General features: G+C 35.4%; 1 long non-coding RNA gene across 1 annotated transcript in view; it reads left to right on the top strand.

Annotated features, from left to right (window-relative positions):
- Positions 1–23,073, top strand: part of LOC130542086 (uncharacterized) — a 48,308-nt gene extending 25,235 nt beyond the window's left edge. Inside the window, exon 2 of the long non-coding RNA XR_008956384.1 lies at positions 9,168–23,073. This is a non-coding gene — a long non-coding RNA (uncharacterized LOC130542086). The remainder of the gene's footprint in view (positions 1–9,167) is intronic.
- Positions 23,074–24,655: the final 1,582 nt, after the last annotated feature.

The raw sequence follows: 24,655 nt of genomic DNA, 5'->3' as shown, positions 1-24,655 counted from the left end.
AGGTTGTGGTAAATCTGCTAAAAACCCAGAATTTTAAAAAAATTAAAATTCCAAATTATTAAAGGACTGGCTTGCTTACTAAGATAATGATGAGTAGATTTGGTAGACAATCATATACTTGGGTCATTAGTCACTTAAAATATTTATTTTGAGTTTTTGACTCTTTATTTTTAATTTTTTATACACCAGAAAGTTTAACGCATTCATGCTAACAGAGACTATATGTAATATGACTTGTTTTAAATTCAGCCTTACTTGGACATCAGAATTATGTGTGAAATGACCACTTTATTCTGAAATTCATTAACTGTCAAGTAATAAACACAATTTCAAACACTATTTGAAAAGTTGTTGCTAGAACTTTAGGAATCAGTGATGAGAACAAAGATGAAGAACTCATGCATACTTTTAGTCCATTATCTTAGACGTTGACAAAAAAATAGAAATATTATTTTTAGGTAGTCTTTGTTCTTTGGTGCCAGCTGTCTTAAACAAATTATCTTTATAGTTTCTGCTATTATGCTAGGTTCTTTTTTTTGCTAAAGTCTTTTTGTTTGTTTTGCTAAAATCTTAAAAGGTATCACAACTTTTTTTGTAGCTTTGAAAACCAAGGTATGCCCCCTGAATTCCATTTCTTTAATCACAATTTGCTCTCTCCTCTCTTTTTCTCCCCTACTCTTAAAAACTTCTCATGGTTCCTGCATTACTTTTATTCATTTATCTGCTGTGGGCAGCTCGTAGCAGTTAATTATAGAAAGTCTATTCTAATTCTTTTTAGGTCAACAACATTGTTCATATGAATTAAGAACTCGTTAACACCACTTAGAAGGAAAGTACAAAAATCCATTTATTAGATGTAGTGGAAACAAGGCAAAAACATGGAAATGGCACCAATCACCCTTTGGGTGTTTGCAGGGTAGAAGAATCTTAAAATTGTGGATGGATAAGGCCACTGATTATGTTTCCTGGACCAAGATTTAGTTGCTGTAGAGCCCCTATCTTTACAGCTTTGCTGACTGTTACGAAGGAAAAGATATGGTTTGAGTTGGTTCTCAAAACACCATCTAAGCAAATAGGCATGGATTGCAGCAACCTAATTCCTTGTTTCTGAGTCATTACACATCACACAGCTCTGATCCATTAAAGCAAAGTTGGATTTTTTTTTTTTTTTTGGTAATATATAAGGGAGAAAGCTTATCTTCAAAGGATAAATTATTTTTTCTCAGGAAGAAAACTTTTCATTATATTAGAAATAAAACCATTTACTTAGACAATGCTGATCAGAACAAAATTTTCTGTATACTTTTGATCATAAAACAGGTTTGTGATCTAAATATACTATCATATTCTATCCATTTTTTATGAAGAAAATTCAAATAGTAGTATTCATCAGCTGATAATCTTCAAAATACAGGCTGACTCCTTTTCTTTTTCTTAAACAAGTTCAGACATTCACAAGTAGGAGGAGAAGGAATGGTTTCTGTGGAATCAGTGTCTTTGATCATATTCAACTCAAGTACATGCTTTTTTAAGATCAGGAGTTAATATGAAGTTTCTGTTGAATATTTTTTTTTTAAAGATTTTTATTTATTTATTTATTTGACAGAGACAGCCAGCGAGAGAGGGAACACAAGCAGGGGGAGTGGGAGAGGAAGAAGCAGGCTCCCAGCAGAGGAGCCCGATGTGGGACTCGATCCCGGAATGCCGGGATCACGCCCTGAGCCGAAGGCAGACGCTTTAACTACTGCGCTACCCAGGCGCCCCTCTGTTGAATATTTTATAGCAAACAGTATGCAACACATACCCACTTATGACCAGAAATTCTAAAGTATCAAAAAAATAGCTTATTATCTATACAAATAAAAATGTTTACAATTTCAATACTTTCTGTGATAAAAACAAGTCAAATATAGGTAGCATGAAGAAGCAAACATCAAACAAGAGGGAATAATTGCAGAAAATATTCTAGACAACAGACATAATAAGTTTATTAGCTAAGAGTTATTGTCTCTTATTGCCACAAGGAGCCTCATTCCCTAGTCATCCATGTCCCTAATCACCATTTTCGCGAGAGAAGTGGAGATAGAGACAGTCATTTAAAAGATCTAGTATTTTGTCCAAAGGATCAACTATAACTTAAAGGGATTTTTAAAAATATTCAATCAGTCTCAGTTTAAATCAAGTTGGATGGTAGGGACATTTAGCTTATATTTTCTCATGCTAACAAACAGAAGTTTAAGAATAAGTCTAGATTTATTGTTGCCTTGTATTCATTCAACAGATAGTACTGAGTGCCTTATATGTGCTAGACACAGTTCTAGATAATAGAAATACAAAAGTAAACAAGTCCTTGTCTTCAGGGAACGTATCTACGGGGAAGTGGGAGAACACTGATAAAAAAAACCAATATGGATCAATATACTGAAATGTCAAATACTGGTAAGTGCAATGGAGAAATATATATTAGAGTAAAAAGACGTTGAAGGGCCTGATGTTTTATGTAGGTCTTTCTGAAAGTTTGGTATTCCAGCAGGAACCTGATTAAAGGAAGGGAGCCAGCTATGTGTAGGAAGAACATCTCTCAGAGGAATAACAACAGCTCTGAAGTAGGAGACTGAGGCATATTCTAGCCTGGGGATTGTCCGGTGCACCTGGAGAAGAATGAGCAAAGGGGACAGTAATCAGAATGGAGATCAAAGAACTAGCCTGGGTTCAGCTCATCAAGAATTGTTATTATTTGCTCAGTATAATGGGAAGCCATAGGAGGAGTAGGTAGGGAATTGATAGCGTGTGATTTACACCTTAAAAGAATCGCTATGTTTGCTATATGACAAATGGATTGTGGGATACAGCAAGAACAGAAGTAGGTAGTCCAGTTCGGATGCTTTTAAAGTAGTCCAGACAAGAGGTGATAGCTTGTATTAGAATAGTAGTGGTGGAGGTAATGATAATCATTTGTGGATGGTAGGAAAGAGAGAAAGAAGGGTAACTCCATTGTGTCTTTAACTTGTTCTCTCTCAAGTCTCTCCTTTCCTTAGTTGTCTGTCCTCCTTCTCAGCCCCCCACCTCTCCTTTCTTCTCTCTTTCACATACACCTCATTCTCAACTTCCTCTTCTCTCTTTCACATTCCTCCTCTTCTTGTGCTCTTCTGTCTTCTACCTCATCTTTCCTTTTCTATCTTTTTTCCCTCTTTTCTCTCTTATTCTTATTTTAAATATAAGTATTTTTCTGTGCCAGAAATCCATAATAGGGAGCCAGAGTTGGGAGACCTATAAGAAGACTTTTCATGACTAGGATGGTGAGTAGTACATATGATATATGATATGTGGTTATATTTGGGATTTGAAGGTTGAGCCAACTACACTTACTGATGGATTGAATATAATAGGTGGGCTGGGGAGGTAAATCATAATGACTCCAATGATTTTGCCCTGAGAAAAGTATAGATTGTGGTATCATCAACTGAAATGGAGAAACATGTTTGGCTGGGGGTTATATATGGGGTAAGACAGAAGTTTTTTAGTGTTTTCATTTTGGCATACCTTTTCAGCATCAAGTAGAGATGTAGGGTAGTCTGGAGCCCAGGGAAGAGATCAAAGCTAGCTATATTCATTGGGTTGTTATGGCAAATCTATACTAGTGAGGCCTTTGATGAGTTAGGCTCCCAAAATTCCTTCCTCTGGACTGTAGGCAGAACCTGTGAACCTCTGACTTGCTTTTGACATATACACTGTGACAAGGGTGATGGAATGTCACTCCCATGGTTATGTTATAGAAGTATCTTAGCAGACAGAAGAGATTCTCTTGCTGGCCTTGAATAAGCAGTCATGTTGTGAACTCCCTACAGATAAGGGCCACATGGCAGGTAATTGAAGGTGGCCGGGGACCCGAGGGCAGCCTCTGTCCAACAACCAGTAAGAAGCTGGGCTCTAGGACACAGAGCTGCATGGAAATTCTGTCAAAAACCTGGAGGAGTGTTAGAAGTCGATCCTTTCCTAGTTGAGTTATAGCTCAAGAACACATCTGAGAACACAGCCAGCCCGGCAGACACGTCAACTGAAGCCTTGTGAGACACTAAGCAAAAGACTCAGCCAAGCTACCCCTCCACTGCCGAAACACAGAAACTGCTAAGCTGCTAAATCTGCCGTAATTTGTTATCCATCAACAGATAACTAACACAGTTGTCATCAACTGTAGATAGTATTTAGTACATGGAACTGGATGAAATCACTTAGACTATAATGCCCAAATAACAATCCAACACTAGTTATAGATCACTTTTTAGTAAAAAAAAAAAAAAAAAGTGTGTGTGTGTGTGTGTGTGTGTGTATATACATATATATATATACACACATATACACATATGTATACTCATATATACTTTATATATAAAGAATCTAACTGCCGCTTCTAAGTCTAAATCCAAGTTTTCAGGAAAGAAATTCTTACTTGACAAGCTCAGATAAAATGCTTACCCTTAAACCAAATACATGTAGCCTGGAAGAATTCAGGGTGCCTAGTAGAAACATATTGGCAGGGCTACATCTGTGTGGGCAAGGGAAAGGAAGTATATAGTGATCAGAGAAGAAAACTATGGGCTTAGCAAACACCCTCACATTTTTCAGACATATCTGTCTACCTGAAAGAATGTAGAAAGATACTTCTTCTCTTTTGTTTTTTAAAATTTCTTAGCTAATTCACGTAGGATCTATACCAATTGAAATACCTGGTAGCAGTTTTTCTACTACATGACGTTATTTTTTGAGGAAGTCAAATTCATAAAGTGAGCAAACTACATTTGTCATAATACTAGATACTGGAGAGACTTTGCATTCATGTTTTAAAATCTGTACCAGAGTCCCGATGTTCTCTGACATGTGGTATTTTTTATTTTGCTGTAGTGTGCATGGCAGAAGGGGAGCTGTTCATGTTTCTTCCTCCTTGACCCATAAAAAATGATCAAGTTCCCTTAATAAAATACATTTGATCCTACAAAATGGTGACCGTTAATAAAACACAGTAACACTCTGAACAAATTAAGGGGTCAAAGAAAGGATAATCTATTTAGCAGTAGGACTGGCTGTTATCGCAGCCCCATCTCTTTGAGGATTACAGTGACTCTATGTAAGGCTTATTAGCAATAATGTCTTACACCCTACACTGAGGACTTTGAATACTTTAAAGTTCTGTACTATAAATGTCTTAACCTAGACAGTTTTTGCCAAATTGCCTGATTACATTTCACTTGGTTTTGACATTATGCCAATTTTATAAGTTATCAAACTGAAGCTGAGATCAATAGTGTTTTCATCATTTTTGTTCTCAGATCAGTATTAATATCCTAAATTACTTTAAATAGTGGACCCTCAAAATATGTCAGTTACGTAGTTGATTCATAACTTAGAATTCATTATAAACATTCACGTTGTTAGTAACACTGAACTGCTCCTTAGGTTTTTACCTAGAGCAGTTTCAGATGTAAGGTATCATAGACGATCTGTAGTCCCTACAATATGATTTTACACTTTAAGTCCAGAAAGGGTGATAAAGCCCTGCCATTGTCAACTCTTAAAGAAAAATAAAGATCTCTTTTCTTGCAAATGTATTGTTAATTTCTATAAATTAAAATCAGAATTATCCATTCATTAAGCTTAACTATTCAGTGTTGAATAGAATATTTTATTAATCTCTTGTCTATTAGATACCTGATTATGACACAGAGTCAAAGTATAAAATTTACATGTCACATGTGCATTGGTTGTCTAAACCTCGTAATGTTTTGTGTAAATTTTTCAAAGTGCAAGAGCCATTTGGATGCTAATATTTTTTTGTGAGTTTCCTCAGTTGTTTTTAGAATAATTTGAATATGACATAATTAGAGTATCGTCTGACTTCACTAAACAAGCTTTCTCCTTTTATTTTCTTTCTTTCTCTTATTTCAATTCCTTAGTTTTCTTTCTCATACGATTAGGTTGAACTCTATGAAATTGCAATTTCTGCAACTTCTTTCATTTGGCTCAAATTATTATAAGAGAAGTTATAACAGAAAATAGATAAATGTTTATCATACTGAGAGTATTTGTCTTTGAAGATCCAATGAATAGTACCAAATCAATTTTTTTCTTAAAAAAATGAATTGAAATTACTAGATAAACCTTAGATTTAGCTTCATCAGTATAAACATTATATTTACCTTTGTCAAGATTCTAAGATCTTTTCTGAGGTTAATCATGTTGTAGACATTATTATTTACTGTGAAATACTATTATCTCACAAAGAATATGTAATATTTCTACCTGAAAGCACACAAAGACTATTCCTTCCTGATTAATTATTTTGTCTTTAAAGCTTGATAAATGACCGTTCATACTACTGAATGGTGGATTCTGTGTAAATTTCTAGTTATTATACAAATGGCCTACATTGACAGGATGATTCTATAATGCCTTTTTTTTTGCTCTGTAAATAGGCAAGATATAAAATTGATAGGCTTTTAAATAAATAAATAATATATAAGAATATGCTATAATTATTTTCTATGTTCATATAAAATAACAAGTGACGAGATATCTTACTCTTTGCTTATGTTTTGTTTTAACTAGATGGACTATTATTCAGTGATGGTGTAAATAAGATGGAGTCAGAATTAAAAAACTGTACCTGTTATTCATATTTTGTGCTGTAGTCAGATTATTTTTGAGAAATACTTTTTAAAAGCTGAAAATACCTTTAAATTTAAAACTATCATATGGAAATAGTAGTTTTAGAGAACTACATTTCTTAAGTATTTTCCAAAAATGGGCTTTACAGATGTTGGCTACATTGTGTTTTGGTGGAATTAAAAGAGAAGAAAATACAAAATTAGGCCCCTAGTTTAATTTTATCTTGTGGACTAGAGATCTCTGGCAATTTTATTCTATCACAGAAAAATTTCCTTCCATACTTTTGCTGCCCTTCTCCTCTCCCTTCCCTTCTTCCTTTTTTTTTTTTTAAGTAGGCCCCACTTTTTTAAAGTGTGGAGCCCAATGTGGAACTTGAACTCATGACTCTGAGATCAAGACCTGAGCTGAGATCAAGAGTCAAATGCTTAACCAATTGAGCCACCCACGCACCCCCTCTTCTTTTCTTTTTTCTCCTTTTGGTAGAATTAACACGAAAGGGGGGAAATGAGTTGAGCAGAAGAGATGGGAAATGTTCTTAATGCCACAAAGACTTTCAGGGACAAAATGACAATCTTAAAGATAGGGGAAGATTTGGTAATTCCTTTACTCATGTGTTTTGGAGGTCTTTTATCCCCAGTAATGCTGTTTGTGAGATGACAATGATCTATCTTCGATATCCTCAGTGTTACTCTATCATTCTCACTATGAAGCTTTTTATCCAGTTTCACAGATGATAATTTCTAGTTTGTAAACCATTGGTTATCAATTAAAAGAAATCATCCAGAACTAAGACTTTGGCCAGAGTAATTAATCTTTATGTAGTTTAAGCCCTATTTGATGAAGTGGTCTGCATCAAAGAATGTAGTATTTATTCCAAATCATACCCTTGGTATACTGATAATCAATTTTTTTTATCATTATAGTCATCTAGAAGAAAGGGAAAAGAAAATGATGTATTTCACATATAGGCCATTATTCATCATGTTGCAAATCATACTGCTTCACTAAATGAGGAGTTCTGAATTCTTTACTTTCCTATGCAAGGTTAAAGAGGGTATAAAATTAGGAATAATTAAGAATAATAAATGAATAATGACAAAAGTGTTAAATATTAGTCTTTGTTTAGTGTACAGTATATAAGGTATTATATTCCTTCTTTTCATTCACTTACACCAATAGTATATATCAAATTTTTATATTGTAGAAAATATATACTAAATATTGCTTAAAAGTCTGTTTTCAAATTCTCTAACTACACCTCAAGATTGGATATGTCATTACTTTAAATCAATGGCTTTCAACGGGGGATGATTCCTCCCTTTCAGGGACCATTTGGCAATGTCCAGAGACATTTTTGTCATAATTTAGAGTGTGCTGCTGGCATCTAGTAGATAGAGGCGAGGTTGCTGCTAGACATCCCACAGTGCACAAGACGGCCCGTTCTAACGAAGAATTATCTCGCCTAAAGTGCTGAGGTTAAGAAACTCTCATTTAAATAAAGATGCATCGAGTAATTTCTCTGTGTTTAATATTGTGCTTAGGAACGTTGTGGGGTACAAAATAAGCAGGTAATCAGTACACTCAAGTTGAAAGCTCAAAGAAGAATGGGGTTGAAAGTCTAAATAAAGATGATGGTGATAGCAAATTGGTTAATGTATCACAAAAAGACAAAATAAAAAGCCATGAAGGCTCAGTGGAGCCCAACTCACATTTGTTTGGGGAATAAATAGTTTTACAAAAGCTATAACAGTTATGTATTTTTCCCCACTTTTTCAAAGTAGATAGTTCCTTGTACTTGGTTATAAAATACTAATGATAAAGAAGAGGACTCATTGAAAAATAAATTTCCCTCTCTGGTCACCCTAATCACCACTTCTTTTTTCTCTTCCTTCTTTCTTGTGGATCCTATCCAAGGCATCCCATTCCTTTAAAATAAATGTGTATCACATTGTATGGATGCATTATAATTTATTTAATAAGATCCCTATTGATAAACATTCAGGTTTCAATTTTCTGTGATTGCTAAACAGTGCTGAGACGAATATATGCTTTTATACATCTGATTGCATATCCGAAGGATAGCTAGAGGTGGGACTTTGGTTTCAGAATTTATGTGAAATTTTCATTTTGAAAAATATTTTCCAACTTGTTCCCTGTGGCAAGCAGTCTCCAAAATGATCCCGTTATCTTTTTTTCCAGAAATATATGTTCCTATGTAGCCCCCTCCCACATTGGACAGTGCTGACCTATGTGACTAATAGGATATTAGGGAAATGATATGTGACTACAGAGTCCAGAACATAAAAGACATAGCAGTTTCCTTCCTTCCTTCCTCCTTTCTTTCCTTTCCTTTCCTTCCCTTTCCTTTTTCCTTTCTCTTTTCTTTTTTCTTTTCTTTTCTTTTTCTTTTCTTTTCTTTTTCTTTTCTTTTCTTTTCTTTTCTTTTCTTTTCTTTTCTTTTCTTTTCTTTTCTTTTTTTCTTTCTTTCTTGCCTCTGGCTCTAGGAGAATCCAGTTGCCTTGTCATGAGAACCCTCAAGTATCCCAGGGAGAGGCTTACATACAGAGGATCTGAGGATACCTACCAACAACAAGTACCAACTTGCTAGCCAGCTACGCGAACCTCTTTAGGAGTGGATCATCCAGCCCTACGTAATCCAGCTTTAAAATGACTGCAGCCCGGACGAACATCCTGGTTGCAGCTTCACAAGGGACCCTGAGCCAGAACTGTCCAGCCTAAACTGCTCCCAGATAAATCGTTGTCAGAGAAAATAAATGTTTATTGTTGTTTTAAACTTCTGGGTTTTAGGGCAATTTGTTATGTAGCAATAGATAACTGATACATTCTTCATGGAAGGTATTACAATTATACTTCCAATAGCAGTGTATGAGTTTGTCTGATATACCTACCCTTTCTATCAATGTGGTATCTTTTTTTTTAATGCTTGGCATTGATATAGGTAAATAATAACATGTCATTGTCAGCTGAATTGCTTACTTTGAATGATATAGAGTATATTTTCATGTATTTAAGAATTCTGTTTTAAAAAGATTTTTATTTATTCATTTGAGAGAGAGTTAGCACAAGCGGAGTGGGGTACAAGGGTGGAGAGGCTGAGGGAGAAGCAGACTCCCCACAGAGCAGGATGCCTGCTGCTGGGCTTCATGTGGGGCTCAATCCCAGGACCCTGGGATGATGGCCTGAGCTGAAGGCAGACACTTAATTGACTGAGCCACCCAGACACCGCTATTTAAGAATTATTTAATTAAATATGGTATCTATTCACATGTTTTGCTCATTTGTCTACTGGGTTTTTTGTCATTTTCTTATTTATAGGAACTGATCATACATTGAGAAAATTTGCAGTTTGTGTGTGATACCAGTTGCAAATGTTTTTCCCTCCTTTGCTTTTTTAAAAGTGATTTTTAAAATAAAAACATTAAAAAATGTTTTGTAGTCAAAGTCTTCAACATTTAAAAATGGTTTCTGGGCTTCATGCCATAGTTATAAAACTCATCCCATTTCTGAGATGATTTTTTAAATTCTACCATGGGTAGAATTTTTTTTAGTATTTCTGGGTGTCCTTTTTTATATTTAAATACTTAATTCATCTGGAGTTTAAGTTATAAGGTAAGACTTTTGCTTAATTTTATTTTCTTGTTCCAAATGGATATTCATTTATTGAAATGCCAATAATTATGAAAAAACCTTTCTCGTAATTTGAAATTTTTTTCTCTTTTATACTAAATTGTGTTGCATTTGATCAATTTCTGGTCCTTATAGTATATTTCATTGATTGAACTCTTTACCCATGTTATGCTGGCTTAGGGTTACATGGTTGTTCTTATGATATGCTAATTTTCAGCACAATTCTGACTCTACTTATTCATTTCAATATTTATTGAGCACTTGCTGTTTAGATTTTAAGTGGTCAGGAGTTTCTATTTTTGTGGAAATGCACCTCCTAGTAGAGAAAACTAACAACCCCCAAACAAATCAATCTATGATATGAAGAAACTAAAACAGTATACATACCTATGTTTTTATAGGAGTTTCAATGACAATTTCTCTGAGGAGAAATGAATGTGATTCCATAGAGCATGGCTGGCAGATAGAACAAGGAGTGCAAAGGCTGATAGGCTGGAGCTTGTAAAGCTTATCTGTGGAACGTGACTGGAGAAAAGTGGAAAAGCAGAAAAAATAGAAGAGTAAGTAGGGCACTGGTAGCAAATGTGGTCAGAGAAAGATCCAGGTATTAGAGTGCCTTGCAGACCATGTTAAGAATTTTAGATTACGTTCTAAATGCGAAAGAAAGCCTTTGGAGCAGGCGAATGAAAGGTTGGGATTTGATTGGTATTATCAAAGGAACACTGTTTTAGAGACTTGATTAATGGGTGGGAGGGGAATGAGGAAGAAGAAGGCAAGAATGGAAGCAGGCAGTACAGTTAGGCTGTTTCAGTAGCCCCAGCGAGAGATGCTGGTGGCTTGGGCCAGTTGTGGAGGTGGCCAAGGTAATCTGAATCCAGTCAAACCTGTGGAACAGCTAATGCAATTTGCCTTTGAATCAGCTTGCTTTACCAGAAAAAAAGAATCCTGTTTTTATTTTAGTTGACATCACATTAAGATTACAAATTAACATAGGGAGAATTAACATCTTTATATTCTTAATTTTTTTTAAAACTCAGATATGTAGTATGTATTTTCTATTGATTGATGTCCGCAGTAGAACTTTAAATTTTTTTTCATAGACATCTTTCATATTCCTTGTTCTTTTTGGTCTTTTGTTGCTCTGGCAAGTGGAGCTCTTATGTCCATTATAATATCCTCAAATTGGTTGAACCATCATCAACTGCCAGATATGTGAGTGAACATGTCTTCAGATTATTCCTGCCCCCAGATTTGGAGCCTTCTCACTGAAGACCTGAACACTGTGGAGCAGAAAAGAGCCATCTCTGCTATGCTCCGGCTGAATTCCCAGTGTACATAATCTCTGAAGATAGTATAATAGTTGTTTGGAGTAATGTGTTACATAGCTATAATAACTGGAATAGAAAATTCATTCTGTCTCTTTGGGTTGCAGAAGTCAGTAAATAGAAATTGAATTCCCCTTATCAATTATTTTTATGGGCCTGTATCATTAGAAAAATGCACCAAACCTAAATACACAGATCAGTGAATTATCACAAATAAATACCTAAGTAACCCACATTTAGGAAAAGAAGCAGTGTTCAAAAATAATTTATCAATTTTTTTTCCCCATTCACCCTTGCCTTCTACCAAATGAAGGATTTGAAGGTTCTTGCTGCTTTCCCACTTACTTATTCTTTCTCCCTTATTGTAAAGAAATAACTTTTGGTTTCTTTATCTCAAAATGAGACACTTATTTGGAGAAGTGTATTGTCCGAAGTGTCAGGGATTTACAGCTGGGGGCATCCTTTCTCCACATTTTCCTGCATTCTGTTCGACCTGGGCTACTTTTGGCAGTCCCTAATCTGTTCTGTTATTTTGTCAACAATTGAGATTCACATCTCTGTCCTTTTCTAGCGTTTTTTGAGGGGGATTGTGATTTTTTTTTAATTAAAAAATATTAAGAGGCAACAACAACAAAGAAATCAAAATAAGGTGTTACTCTGCCATCAGAATTTGCTTTGTTATTGGTCTGAACTAGAATTTTTTAAATACTTGATGGTAAATTTGCTTTGGTTTATAATTTGATGAAATCAAAGTAGGTTTTTAGTTGAAGTATAAATGTCTGTGAACCTTTTCTTGTATATTTTAAAATGGCAAATTATACAGTATTCTCATATTTAAATTTTTTTAAGATTTTAATTGAGAGAGAGAGAGTGCGCGCAAGAGAGAGCGAGCAGTGGGAGGAACAGAGGAAGAAGGACAAGCAGACTCCATGCTGAGCATGGAGCCTGATGCAGGGCTCAATACCATGACCCCAAGATCATGACCAGAGCCAAAATCAAGAGTCAGACACACCCAGCTGACCAACCCAGGTGCCCTTATTTAGTTCTTTTATAAACTTTTTAAAATTGAGGTATAATTGACATGCAATATTATGTTAGTTTCAGGTGCACAACATAGTGATTCGATATTTGTACATATTGCAAAATGATAACCACAGTAAGTTTAGTTAACATTCATTGCTATACGTGGCTAAAGAATTTATTTTTCTTGGGATAAAAACTTTTTAAGATTTACTCTTAAAAACTTTCAAATATGCAGTAAGTATTATTATCTATAGTCTCTGTGTTATACATTATATCCCATGACTTATTTATTTTATAACTGGAAGTTTGTACGTTTTGACTCCTTTTACCTTTTTCATCCATCCCTCACCCACCACCTTGGCAACCAAACTACCAATCTGTTTCTGTATTTATGAGCTCTTCTTCTTCTTCCTTTTTTTTTTTTTTTTGATTCCACGTGTAAGTGAGATCATATGGTATTTGTCTTTTCTGAATTATTTTACTTAGCATAATGCCCTCAAGGTCCATCCATGTTGTTGTACATGGCAAGATTCCATTCATTTTTATGGCTGAACAATATTACCTTGTATAAATATATCACATTTTCTTTATCCATTCATTCATCAATGGACACTTAAGTTGTTTACATATCTTGACTATTGTAAATAATGCTGCAGTGAACATGGGGATGCATGTATGTTTTTAAGTTAATGTTTTCTTCTTTTTTTCTTGGATAAATGCCCAGAAATGGAATTATCATATGGTAATTCTATTTTTTAGTTTTTTGAGGAACCCCTATATGTTTTCCATAGTGGCTATACAAATTTACATTCTGACCAAGAGTGCACAGTGGTTCCCTTTTTTCCATATCTTTGCCAACACTTTTTATCTCTTGTATTTTTGATGATAACCTTTGTGAGGTGAAATTTCATTGTGGTTTTGATTTGCATTCCTCTGATTATTAGTGATATTGAATACCTTTTCCTGTACCTGTTGCCCATTTGTGTGTCTTCTTTGGAAAAATGGCTAGTCAGATCCTCTGCCCGTTTTTTCAATCAGGTTGTTCGTTAAAAAAGAAAAGAAAAGAAAAACAAAAGTGTTGCCAGAGTTTGGAGAGTGAGGAAAATAGGGAGAAGTTGGTAAAAGGGTACAAACTTCCAGCTGTAAGATGAGTAAAGTCTGAAGACCTAATGTAAAACATGGCGACTATATTTGATAACTCTGTATTGTATGATTGAAATTTGCAAGGAGAGAACTTAAATATTCTTGTCAAAAACAAAACAAAACAAAAACAAAAAAAGGAAGAAAGAAAGAAAATGAGCTAGGCATTGTGCTAGCCACCTGAACCAGAGGGATCTTGTATTCAAGTGTCCTGTTGTCAAGGAGGTCACAGTATGGATGGAGCCAGCAGTTAGCTTGACTGAAGTCATGAGCTATGGAGCATGGAGATCAAGTTAGATCGGTGCCAAGTTCTTGTTGAATGTTAATGTTACTCATTAGCAAACATGCAGGTCAGTAAACAAAGGGAACATAATGGGGTGAAGGTCATCAGGTAGTCATTATAGCTTTTTGAGTAGGGGCTTTAGTGTAGATTTCCTAAAACATAATTTGCTCTAGTAACCAGAGACTTCTTTTATCTGTTATGGTGTGAGTGCACAATTCATACTTAAAAATCTTTGTCCAGGGCATAAGGCATCCTTTGTTCTTGTATGATTCAAATTCAATAAGAAATGATTAACAAAAAATTGAATATGTTCTAGTAATGTTCTCTTTAAGACAGAACAGAAAGGAGAAAGATACTTCCTCATATTCTGCTGTTAGGAAAAATTATTTTACTAGTATTTGCAATTATAATGAAGCACATGTATATTTCAAGAGTTTATTTTTTAACTTCACAGGATTTTTAGCATTGAGGCACATCATCACTTTGTCAAGAATTATTATCATATGAGTAGATTATTATAAAACATTGTATTCACGTTTTGTCTTTCATTTCCTTATAATAGATATATATAATTTTTAAATCAACAAAATTAGAAAAAAGGTTCCAGGGATGCCTGGCTGGCCCAGTTGGTAGAGCATGAGGCTCTGATCTTGGGATTGTAAATTCGATCCCCATGTTGGATGGAAAGATTACTTTAAAAACAAAATCTTAAAAAAACCCAAAACAACAACAAAGTTCCAATCTTTGTAGCTATCTCTTTTTCATGGTGGAACTCAATTCAGTGTTTCTTTTTAGTCATTTAATACTCACAATTTATGTCCTATTTAAAAAAGAATTGTCATATCTACATTGTTTTATATATTAATATACATTAGTTTCAGTATGCTGTGTTCAACTCAGATTCACATTATAATCTGACACCTTTATAATCCTGTAATAGGATAAAGACATAGTCTCATGTCTATGCACTTGGCTGTTAAATAAATTCTTACACAGTCATAAGCAGTAAGACACCCATGAATGTCTGATATACACTCTGGGTGCCTTGCAGAAAACATGAATGGCTCCAATAATTTAGGGTCATTCAAAAGAGGCATATTTCTTAGTTTCCACCAGTTTATGGTATTTTCTCAGTATTATTTTTTAAGACCTTGAAAGTTTTGAAGATTACTGGTTATATATTTTGTAGAACATTCCTCAGGTTGAGCACATCTGATGTTTTCATATGATTACACTGAGATTCTGTGTCTTGGGGAAGAATATCACATAGATGAAATGCCCTTTTCATTGCATCCTACCAAAGGTACATAATACCAATATGTGCAATGACTGGTAAACTTAATCTTATTACTTGTTTGAGATTTTATCTACCATGTTTCTCCACTGTGAAGTCACAGTTTTCTTTTCTTATATATTCTTTTCCTGTCTTTCCAACGGAGTCATTAAATCCTGCCCCACTGAACAGTAGGAGAATTAAACTCAATTCTCTGGAGGGAGGAATATCAAAATTTTGTATATGTGTTAAAATGACCATAATAATTAATATGTATGGAGGAGAGTATTTTGACACTATGCAACTATCCTGTTTTACCTTAAAATTTTGCCATCCATCAGAGAATCTTGTTTGCAGTAAGTATCGCTGTTGTGTTCTAACGGTGATTTTCTGTTTCTCACACTTCTATATTTAATCTTTGGAATTCTTCTGTAAGAAGATTTATCTTGCACTGGTAAAAAACTTTTATCGTCTTCCCTTTAGTTGACTACTCTAATAATTAAATTGACATAAGACAGATTTACAGAAGAAAAACAAATGTAATTTCATACAGTATAATAGCACCCAAGACATGAGAGGCTCCCAGGTAGTCAGGCTAATTGAAGCTTATATATTATCCTGAACTAGGGAGAAGGGGATATGGGTCTGGGGTTTCAAAGGGAAGGAAGACAATTCATAGGAAAATGAGAAATGCAAATGTGTGGTAAACAAAGGTTTGCCATGCCATACAGATGAGTCTTTCTGATATAAAAAGTCATCTCTGGTAATAGCTCTTCCTGGTATAGGCCATCTATATAAATTCTTTTAGGCAGTTAAAGGAGAGGTTAACAAAACAAAACAAAACAACTTTCCTGAGTCTGCTGGGTCCTAGTTGCCTTTGTTTCAGAGCAATCCGCATGCCAGTGTGGCACATTTTGGGGTGACATACTCTTCTGCCCCATAGTCCTTTCTCTCATTTGTTTATTAATTGTAGGGGCCGGAAAACTTGTTCTCATAAAGGCCAGATAGTAAATAGTTTAGGCTCTGAAGGCTGGATTTTTTAGGAAGACTTAAAAAATATCTAATTACTAACTTGCTCTAAGACCTTGTTCCAAACTTTGTAACCTTTTGTGATTCTGGTAATTATGTATCTGCAGAAAAGTATTTCATAATAAGTCAGATCTTTGAAAAAACTGAGACATTTAGACATTATCTTTAATAAAAGGAAGGTAAAATACACTCGGGTGAAATTGTTGGTATTTAAAGATTTGACAATGGGGCGATATCTTTTCTTACTGGAAACACAATCTCTTAAAACTTAAGCCAACTTCAGAGGTCGGTTCTTATATTTTACAGATTATAAAGCTGAGGCTTGGAGGACTTAAGTAAATTGTGTGAGGTCATATATAGAGCTGGGATCAGAATGCAGACTCTAATACTAGTGAGTTCTTTCTTCCATTACCCTTTGTTGCCAAATACAAGAAGAAATGAATATGTCAAATAAAAAATGTAGGGTTAAACTATTCTTTAAAAAGTTTTGCAACTAAAATGATTTAAAACTGACCATTAGATACAATATTGGAAAAAGAAAATCCTTGTCTATTTGGTCTTTATAACTGCTCACTGCTATGAAAGGTGGCGAGCAATAAAATAAGTTCACAGAAATAAAACAAGTGCTCTGGCTACCATTTATTTTGGCAATTGTCAGGAAAGATGAATTAGCCAGTACAAATTCCCCAGAGGTGGCATGATGTGTAAGACTAATAAAATGATACCTGATGATTCCCTTGGAGAAGGAAAGCATAACCTCCAAGAAGTATCAGAATTAACAAGAAATGAGACCAATCTTTCACAGCAGCATGAAGGTTAGAAAGATAAAGCTATAGTACTCTAAAAGCCATGAAATTACTTCTAAAGGCAATAATCGATTTAGTGGGAAACATTAGAAAACTACAAGTCAAAAAACAACATCAACAAGAATGGTAAGCCCTGGAGGTCACGGTCATTGGAAAAAGTGCCTGGTAAATCCTGTTTACCTCCCCCTGCTCCTCAGCTAAGATTGATTCTATGCTGAATCCTGAGCCTGCAACAACTGTTTCCTGAGGAGAAACCTTTTTACTTACTATGAATTACTTTTCCTTCACTTGCTCCTTTCAGAAAAGGAAGGAAGGAAGGCTAGAAGGGAGGGAGGGAAAGAGGAAAGTAGAGAGGGAGGGAGAAATAAAGCAAGGGGAAAAAAAGAAGAGGAGAATAAGTCTACCATTGTCCATTTCCTTCTTTGATTATTTTCTTTGCTAGGCTGGTTGATTAAAAAGCCTTCAGTGGAATAGATTAATGGCACATTCTTGCTTGTCACAAGAATATAGTTGTGTAAATCATCACAGGTAATGATTTTCTTGATCTTTTCAAATCTTTTCCGAATAATATGCATTGCTCTGTGCTCTGATAATCTGCATTGACTCTGCTTACATTCAATTGTCAATGGGACATTTTCAAGTTATAATCAGTTATTTATCTGGCACTTTGTTGTGTCCTATGGAGACTGAGATGGAAGATAATCTTAGTGTTTCAGTAGAACAGTGATGTTTAGGTAAGTGGTTCCTTAATTCATTTGAGATCGTTTCCTGTGTGAGGTAGAACAGCTCTGGACACTGGCTAGGGAAGTGTAGCCAAGTTAGAATGATAATTTTCTGTAATTTCTAAGTTTTATAAAATGAGCACTTATTTTTCTTTGATAATTACAATAATATTGAACATTAAACAAATTAAAGACATCAAAACAAATTTAGATGATTAAAAATGAGAAAGTGTGAGCAAGGTTTTGTCTCTTTAATTTTACTTACACAATTTATTTTTTGTCAAATAATAAATATATCTTTTTGAAGGATGGATTGGTTCTTCTATACACTTCTCAATGCTCCTCAATCCCAACTCCCGTTACCCAGAAGTACTTTAATTCATTGCATTGCTTTTTCTAGTGCTTTAGTCCATGTTTCTAAATAAGTACATAGTGATATTTCCTGATTTTCAATTACAGATATCTACTGAATTCCTCCATAGTTGAGGTTTTATTTTTTCTCTTTGGCTCCTCCCCTCCCATCACACACATTTTTCCTGTTCCTATAGTTCCAATACATGTACGATCATTGGTTGAATCAATATTAGCATTATCAGTATTTAGGAATACCTCAGTATCAATCACAGCAAAGGCTGTAGATTTTCTAGCCACATAAAATATAACTTTGGCTTATCTTCTAGGAAAGATATTGTGTTGGTTGCCTCCCGTCAGTAGGTTTTGGTTTTTTCCCGTGGTAACCTTGAAAATTTCTTTTTTCCAGTCTTTCAAGAAGAATACACTCACAGAGGTCTAGTGAGAAAAACAGGTTTTACTAATGACCCATTGGAGGTGTTAGGGAGGAAGAATTTCTGCCAGCTTTCAAGGTCCTAGCTGGACTTAGAATCATATTGACATGAGACAGATTAATAGGAGAAAATCAAATTTAATAATGTATGTATGGGGAATCCACAAAGAAATTTAAATTCTAAAGACACTCAGGCAACATGATGTTTATATGAGCTAAGGAGAAGGGTAGGGGTCGGAAGATCAAAGTGGTAGAAAGACCATTAGCAGGAAGGTGAAGGGAGATGTTTGAAAAACAAAGATGCCCTGTTACACAAATAAGTTTATTCCTTAAAGAGGAATCTCTGTTAATAGCTTTTTCCTGATAAAGCAGGCAGTTGAGGGGGAGGTAAAAAGCTTTTTCTGAATCTGCCGGGTTTGGATTGCTTTTAACTCACAATAATGTTTATGCCAAAGGGCTCATCTTGGCCCCTACAAGGAAGAAAGCTTTAAAGGGGCCCAGGTCATGTACTATATACCACATAATATTTTTACCTCTCTAAATCTCCAGAGGAATTAGTTCTCATGTCTTTTTTTCTCATTGGCCAGACAATGAAGATCTCTTTATTTTGCCTCCCTCCTAATAATTTATGTAATTCTCTGTGCATAGATGTCCCTCTAATTCTCCCATTTTTTGCTTTGCCTTGATCCTTTCTTATGCTATATATTTTAGTCCTCTTCAGGCTTCTCTGCCTTTGCATTCTTAGAGATAAAATATGATATCAGTGTTATGTGTCAGGGATATGCCATGTTATTCCCTGGTAATGAATAGCCCCTGCATCTCAAGTGCTTAGTATTTAAAAACAGATTTCTTGTACATGGTACAAGTGCACGTGCAAGTTGGTAGGAGGGATCTGCATCAGGTGGATTCATGTTTCCATAATCATGGCAATAGCAAGAAAGGTGACACATGTTATCTCCACTCACATTTTATTAGAAAAAGCAAGTCATATGTCCACTCATAGCTTCATTAGGGTCAAGGAAGTGTACCTACTGTGTGCCAGGAGGGACAGATGGAGTATTTTTAAATAGTTCTAATGACAACCTTAACCACTATAGTGAGCATAGAGTCTCTATATTGAGAACAGAGGAGACTCTTACCAATAACATATTTTAAAAGTTATCTGTGAAAATAACTTTTTTTCCCATTACATATATTCTGAAAGCTTTTAGGGAAGAGGTCCTAATTAACCTGACTCACTTCTGACCAACTCACCCATTGGATCACATGTTAGTCTAATAGAGGAAGATATTATTTTCCTTATTTTGAAATGTCTTCAGAAAACATCCTTTTATGAGTTTACTTTTTAAATTATTTAATTAATAAGTGAATTAAAAATATTATAAAAACTGGGGGTACCTGGGTGGTTCAGCCGCTTAAGCAGCTAACTCTGGATTTCAGCTCAGGTCATGATCTCAGGGTCCTGGGATCAAGCCCAAAGTTGGGCTCCAAGCTCAACAGGGAGTCTGCTTGAGGATTCTCTCTCCTTCTCTCTCTGCCCCTCTTCCTGCTCTCTCTCTAAAATAAATAAATAAATCTTAAAAAAATTATAAAAGCTATTTAAACTCTGCAAAAGGTGACACCCTAACTTCTGAGAACTGCATATAAATTTGAGGCAAAACCTTAATTATTATACACATTGTTGGTTTTGTTTCTGTGAGGGAGGAAAAAATAAATTTCCCTTACCCTTGTAGGTTCTTGGCTGAGACATGCCCCCTCTCCCTGCCCCCATAATAACTGATAGATTAACAGGAGTAAAACAGACAGTTTTAATAGCATGTATACCTCTGGTATATATGGGAGAGACCCAGGAAAACTAAGTAACTTTCTGAACCGGCCCAAGCCACTACCTAAATAACATCCTCAGCTAAAGAGGGGTGGGGGGAAAGGATGTTGGGAAGAAGGGAGAGTCAGTTATGGGAGATTACCTGGCAAAGAACAGTAAACAAGGGTAATGTTATGCAGATTTAGGTTGTCTTCTCCATTGATGACTTTCTAGGGATTTAGAGTCATCCCTCTCTTCCTGGTACAGAGAGGCAGACGCCCTAACAATGGAGACCTCCCTTATAAACGTAAAAGCCTCTTACAAAAGGGTAACTTTTTGATTTATAGAGCTTTTCAACTTTGTAGTTAAAAAAAATAATTAGCTTAAAATAATCCTTATGCCCAAGAGACATGTTTTGGGGTTAGCCAATTCTGCTCTCCTTCATTACTATACCACGTGTAAGTTTTAATTATTAAAAATCTAAAATAATACTTATTTAATATTGAGAACATTGAAAATACTGAAGGTAAATTTGCCTCAGATAGTAAAATTCTAGTCAGAAACTGAATACCAACCAATATCATATATTAACTTAGGGCCTTGAAAAAGAATATTGGTATAATGATAATGTAGGTCTTTATTCACAGCAGAATGTATTTCTAATTCAAGTAACTATCATTTTGGGTCCAGTAAGCAAATAGAGACTACCCAGTAATTTCATGCAAGCCTCTCATGAGCTGCCTGTGGAAACAAATGTTTCTCATTGCTCAACTAGGTTGGGTTCAAACTGGTGACTTGGAGGTGAAAGGTTGTGGATTCTGTTATCAATCATCTAAGTTACCCATTCCTCAAGCAGAAAAGCACTGGCTCAGACAAGAGAGGGGAGAATTATTTGACTCAATTCATTCATACATTACACTACTCTGTTGGCAAATCTTCTTGAACATAATAACCGTACAAAAAACGGCTTCCTTTTTTTTATTGGAACATATGGAACATATGTGAAGAAAATTGGCCAATTACAATGTTCTGCGAATTGCTATAAATTGTTAGTGAGAAAATTCATTTGTAATTCCTAGGTATTTCTTCTTGTCTGTGACTGTCAAACAATAGCAGTGTGATGGATTGTGTCACCACAAGCGGATCTCCTGTGGACACAGTCTCTGGCCTCTGTCGGATAACATTACAAACCTGACTTTTATACTCACTGTTAACATACTTGGGGAACAAGTTATTTACTTTTCTGCCGCACTATTTTCTATTTCTTTGCATTAAATATACATTGGAGAGTAAAAAATGATTGTTGAGATATAGCCGGCAGAGAAACCAAGAGGTATAGTTTGGGATACTCATTACTTCATGAGGATAATTCACTTAAATAATTTCTTAAAACAATGCAAAAAGATGAAGACAGAATATATTTTTGTGATTAGTTAGCATTAAATTTTCCATAAAAGTTTGAAATGCACTCTTTTGCTTTTCTGTGAGGTATTTTGAACTTCTTAATGCACTATGGCAGAATATTTTTTCCTGGAAGAATTCCAAAATGATTTCAACAGCAATTTTATGCCAAATTGGTCAACTACTTACTTTATACCATGTAGTGTTCCAGAATATGGAAATGAACAAAACCAAGCATTACTAGCATTATGTAACTTATATTCTACTGAGAAGACAGAATATAAACGGATAGATAAATGATAATGAGGTAGGCAGGCCTGGTCCCAAAAGGGGTCCCACAGGACCAGCCAAGAGGATCCTTGACTTCATACATGATAGAAATCAAACACAAGCTGAGAAGCAGAGAGAGCAGATTTTATTGAAGATATAGGGTGTAGATACATACAGAGCATCTGGGAGACTTGGAAAGGAGCGGAAAGGAAAGAGAGTCTCATTTTTGCCTGGGGCCTGGGGTTTTCACTGAGGATTGTGGTTTGGTGTACATGTCCTCTCAGGCATCCAAGAACTGGTCAGAACAAAAGGGTCCAGATGTCCTCCATAAATCACTTATTACTTGCAGCCACAGGGTCTTGGTGTTGAGATGTCTAGTGCCAGTGGTCTGGAATACAGACAGGATGACTTCACCTGGTCATTTCACCTGGTCATTCCTTAGGTGTTATCTGTTGTGCTGTAAGTCTCCAAACAAATCGTTAACTCCTTGATCCTTACACGGAGGACATACGTTATTTCTACTGTGAGGCACGTGTAAGGCGGGGGTGCAGGTCCTAGCAAGAATAGAGGCAACAAAAAAGCAGTCCTTCCTGGGGTCCCTTCAGTTTCCTTATCTCAATAATAATGATAGTTTTAATAAGTACTATAAAAAGTAAAACTTAAGGCAAGTGAAATAGGAGTCATGCAGTTTTCTTCCTTAGATGAGTCATTCATAAAATGCCTGTATGAAGACATAACATGTGAGAGAAGTTTGGGGAAAAAAGAATGCCAGTTGTGAGAGTATTTAAGGGAAAATTATTTAAGGCAGAAAGGACACCAAATTGAAGGACTGTAGTAGAGAATTTGCTTGGAATGTTCAATAACTGGCAAGAAGTTCAGTGTGGCTGGAGAAAAATGAATAAGGGGGGGAAGAAGTAGGATAAAAAAAAAAAAGTTATTCATGGGCCAGATCATTTGGGACCCAAGTCATATAAATGATTTGGATTTTGTTCCAAGTCCCATGGGAATGTTTGGAAGACTTAAGAGCAGGAAATTGAGAAATGGTTTATCTGTTCAGGATCCCTCTGGCTCTTGTATGGAAATAGACTCTAGAGGGTCAAGAATTGAAGGAAAGAAGCTATTACAGTAGCCCAGGCAAATGATTAGAACCAAATGATTATAAAAAGTGTTACTTTTCTGAACATAGCTGATGGGATTTTTCAGTTTGAGAGGCACAAGGGCATCAAGAATGGTTCCAAGATATTTTAACTAATCAGCTGGGTGAATAGTGGGGCCATTAACTTAGATAGGGAACACTAGAAGAGAGGCAGATTTGAATGTTAGGGGGATCGATACTCTATTTTGGACAGGCTTAATTTGTGAGAAGGTGCTTGTTAAATCCCTGTATTTATTTTCTATACTGCATAAAAAAATCACCACAAATTTAGTGACTTAAAACAATACAAATTTATTATTTCACAGTTTTTGTGGGATTGGAGTCTGGGCATGGTTTAGCTGGGTTCTCTGCAAGCCTGCAAACAAGGTATCATCCAGCTGGGTTCTCATCTTGACCTGATCTGGGGAAGGCTGTGCTTCGAAGCTCACTCAGGTTGTTGGCAAACTTCCTTTCTTCACAGCCTTATTATTTATGGAATCTTGCTTATTTAAAATCAGCAGGGAAAGCAAGACTCTAGAGCAAGTCAGCTAGCAGGATGGAGACTGGTATGATGTAACATAATTACAGTAGTGATATCCCAATATCTTTGCCATATTCAAGTCACAGATCCTACCCATATTCAAGGGGAGAGGTCTCAATAAGGGAATGAAAGCCAGGACGGAAGGATCATAGGGACCACTTAAAAGTCTATTGATACCAAAGTGTATAAACTGAGTTGGAAATTGAATATACATTCCAGAAGGAACACCAGGCCTGGAGATATAAATTTGAGTTACCAAGATATTGATATCTTAAGGCCTTGGGTCTAGATGAAAATATAACAATATTGACATGGAAATGATAGATATTTTATTCCAATAGACACATAGAATATTCTAGTCAGGTAGATTTTTAAAAAAATGCAGAAAATAATTCTTGGATCAGTTTTTGATACTTAATGGGTCAGTTATTTAATTTAATTAATTAATTAATTAATTAATTTTTATTTTATTTGACAGAGAGCACAAGCAGGGAGAACAGCAAGCAGAGGGAGAAGCAGGTCCCCCCGCAGAGCAGGGAACCCAACTCCGGGCTTGATCCCAGGATCCTGGAATCATGACCTGAGCCTAAGGCAGACGCTTAACCAACTGAGCCACAGGTGCCCCTAATGGGTCAGTTCTTGTTTGCCTTAATAGGGCTATTTGGCTATTATCAGATGTTTAGAATGTGCCACACAAATACTGTGCTAAGAGCTTTGAAAAGGTCATCTCATTTTATCCCTACAATAAACTAATGAGATAGATAACATTACTTCTTTTTAGTTGATGAGAGAACTAATGCCGTAGCTC

The sequence above is a fragment of the Ursus arctos genome, unplaced genomic scaffold (assembly GCF_023065955.2).
Source record: "Ursus arctos isolate Adak ecotype North America unplaced genomic scaffold, UrsArc2.0 scaffold_3, whole genome shotgun sequence".
In the NCBI taxonomy this organism is placed as follows: domain Eukaryota; kingdom Metazoa; phylum Chordata; class Mammalia; order Carnivora; family Ursidae; genus Ursus; species Ursus arctos.
The sequence above is the reverse complement of the archived record's forward strand: the minus strand, read 5'-3'. Positions and strand labels throughout refer to the sequence as shown.